Raw genomic sequence first — 3,986 nt, forward strand, 5'->3', positions numbered from 1 at the left:
GCAACGAAAACGGGTCAAAACCCAATACCAAGTTGCACGACCCTAGAGTTACGAGAATAGCATAATTTATTTTATTAGCCATGGACAGCCAGGGAAGAAAAGAGAGGAATTAGTGTGTTGTCAATTATCAGAGGGATTAATTGGCTGAGTATAATTATTAATTGATTTATATTTTTTTTATTTAGGAAAAATAAAGGAAAATGATAATTACCTTTTTCTTAGCTAGGTTTTGGTGATTAGGGCATTTAAATAGAAAATAAGAAAGAGCTTGAAGGCTCATTTGGCTTGGTGGTTGACGTGTGCTTAGAGAAAAGGGAGAGGGAGAGCTCATGAGTTCTAGAGAGAGAGAGGGAGAGAAGAAGAACGTGAGGGAGAAGAGAAGGAGAAGAAAGAAGAGGCCAAGGCTAGGGATCCTAAGGTATGGGTTAAGGTTCATAGCATTACATTTTGTTTCCTCTACATCTTGATTCTAAGCAAGGAAAAATGATGGTGATGATAGGTTTGTATTTTGTTGCAAGAGGATTGGAGGCTAGGGTTCGAAATCCCTAGGGTAAGTATTTGGGTTCATAGTGATTTTGTTAATTTCTACCTCTTCTTGAATCTAAGATCATTTTTTTTTCGTTTATTTATGTGGGTTTTGAAATCCTAGGCTTGAACAAGTGGTGGTCATTGTTTGGTTTCTTGTCACTATTGTGTCCTTGAGTTCTAGCAAGAGAGGTAATGGGAACCTTTTTGTCTTATGGTAGTTGTTCTTATCTTTTGGTTCTTGTTGTTTTGAGAATATTGTTTATGAATGATGGTATATTGTTTTGTTCTCTTTTGATTTGTTGGTTGATTAATATTATGGATTTTGGGTTGAAGGGTTATTTTGTTTGATCGATGCATGAAGGGTTTGGCATTGGGCGTGTGGTGTATATAGGAAAGCATGAATAGAGATTTTTGGTTATACATGAAATATAAAATCTTATGGTTATGTTATCATGGTTGTTTTGAATCAAATGGTTTATGTAATAAGAATTCAAGGATTGTAATGGATACATGCTAGGTTAATTGATTAAATGAAGAGTTTGTCTTGAATCTTGTATAAATGATAAATTAGTGATTACATGAAGGTTATGGTTTGAGTTTTTTGAGAAGCATGAACTAAAGATGAATTTTATGATGAATTATGTTTGCTGATTTTTGTGTATAATTGGTGAGTACATTGGTGAAACAATATTTTAAATGCACAAGTGATGTCTCTAATGATATTTTGATTTTATGTAAATAAAAATGTGTTTTATTTCACATTTAAAATGGTATTTTTACTCAATTAATACATGCTGTTTTTTTATATTTTATGAAGAAAATGTGATTTTTATTCCAAGTTTATGATTTTTTGAGTAATCTAATAGTTGCTCGAATTTTGATTTGAAAATAACAAATGTCTTTTAAATGAAATAAATAATGTGAGTATATTGCATAAGTTATTATCCTAAGTTATGTATATGTAAAAATGATATTTTTTGTGTAAACATGAATTTTCACAATAATATTTAAGTGCTATTTTTTTTTAAATGAGAAAATGTTTGGGCTTAATTTCACTTATGATTTCTAAACAAAATAAAGGCTGCTGAAAGTTTATGCTATTAAGTTAAAATAAGTATTTTGTTTAAATTAATGGGTATTACACTTACATAATTTAAGTATTAAATAGTATAAGAGAAAGTATACTTTTCCTACACTCTAAATTATAATTTCTCACACTTAATCTTGTAATTTTTATTTAATTTAGAAAGATGATATTTTCTAAAGGAGACATGAAATTTTATAAGTATTTCTAAATGATTACAAGTTTTGTTGTTTCTAAGCAATTTAAAATAATAAATAGGAGTATTATTTTATGAGAAATTTAGAAAGGTTAAATGAATTGCTTTTATGATTAAAAATAATGTATTAAGTGGTTTAATCAAACTTCGAGACTTAAACAAATAAATAATGGTAAAGAGAACATGTTGCTGAATGTTATTTGAAAAAGGTAGAAATGAGCATGTAGGAATTATCGTTTTAAAACGTCACTTTTTAACAACGCTCCCACGTATACATGTCTCATGCAAATGTATTTTTACATTCAAATATATGTCTATTGTTCAAACATATAGTTTTTACTTTGTAACCATGAAGGGATCATAGGTAGAATTGACATTATTCTTTTGTGATTTTATGTGAAAATGTGCATGTTTGGAACTATTGGACAATTTGCACCATGTGTACATGGCCCATGCACACATGGGGTATATGCGTTGGGCACGAGTAATTGACATGTGATTCTAAGAGAAATATTTGATTATGATCATAGGCTCATTGTGAAGTTTTTCTCATTTTGCTTAGCTCGGACCTGTGGTAAGGAGTTAGATAGAATTTCTATGTTTATGCTATGAAATTGTAAGAATAGTCTGTTATGAAAATAATGATATGCTATGTATGATGAAGGACCATGAGACATGAAGTATGGAATTTTATCTTGAAATGTTATGATGAATGTGTGTGCAACATGTGTTCTCATGTGTGTTGTTTGAAATGGATTTCACGTGTTTGTATGTTGTATGAAAAAGAAAATGGTTGCTAGCGTGTGGAACGTGACACAACAAAGGGGTTACTAAGGATATGACGTAACCCTAGTTACTAAGGATATAACGTAACTCATCGGGCGGACGCGCTGAGGATATTCAAGGACTGGAGCCTCTTATTTACCTCACAGAGAAAGTCTTTCTAGTTTTATGCTTTTACTCGTTACCTCAAGATGTGACATGGACAATAGTGGCGCCATGATCACAAATAATATGATGATGATGTTTGATTATGATATATGATGATGATGTTTGATTATGATATATGATGATGATGTTTGATTATGATGTATGATGATGACGTTTAATTATGATGTATGGTTATGACGCACAATTACGATATGAATATGTTCTTATTGTGTTTTCCTTGTATGTTGTTGTATTTATTTGTACTTCCTTACTGGGCTTTTAGCTCACCCCCCTTACTTTCCCCCTTACAGGTAATACATAGGGTTTCTCTTTGGCACACATTGTGATGTGGGGAGTTCCGATGTCTAGGTGTGTATGGCGTGGGGGTATCATATGAACGAATAAACGATCAACTCAAGTGCCGAATTTTAAAGAAAGATGTTATCGACTTAAATTTTAAAACTATTAGTGGGACTTAAACTTTATTTTTCTTTAAATGTTGCACAAGAATACTTTATTTTTTATTTTAAACTATTTGGCCCAACTTGCATGTTTTATCAAGGCCCCACTGGATTTCATATGTTAAGTGGTATTATTTTATTATTTATGAGTATTGAGATGTTTTACAAAGAAATAGATTAGGGCGCCTTTACATATTGCTCTCCAACTCATAGCTGACCAAGCTTCTCCTTACCCTTACTTGCACCACAAAGCACCCGTGAGCCAAAAGACTCAGCAAGAAAACATATTCAGATAGTTCACAAAATATAACAGCATGCTTAATAGTGATAACTAGAACCGAGTATACACACTGTACAGATAAGTGACCATAGGGTCACACAAGTGTGTGTTGCACTCCTATTTATTCATATGGCATTCAAGCCAGACAAGTGCACAAGGCACTCCCGAGGTGGCCTAGCCATAACAACCCGCACTCAACGCGCATAATGTCGATCACGACTTACAAGTCGAGCTTTACAGACCCTCGACTTATAAGTCAAGCCTTGACTTATAAGCCGAGCTCCCCTTTAACTAGATATACCCTTGACTAGCAGGTCAAGCTTTGATCAGATACAATAGATAGATTATTGATTAATAAACCGAGCTTCCTAGCCAGAACAAGCATCCACACAATACATTTATTATACATGCAGATACAATGCATTATAGTATACTAAGCATATATGCACAAGCACAATTATAATCATGCTCATTAGCTGGGCCCGAGCCCTAATCACATTTACATTT

The sequence above is a fragment of the Humulus lupulus genome, chromosome 6, assembly GCF_963169125.1.
Source record: "Humulus lupulus chromosome 6, drHumLupu1.1, whole genome shotgun sequence".
NCBI classification, from domain to species: domain Eukaryota; kingdom Viridiplantae; phylum Streptophyta; class Magnoliopsida; order Rosales; family Cannabaceae; genus Humulus; species Humulus lupulus.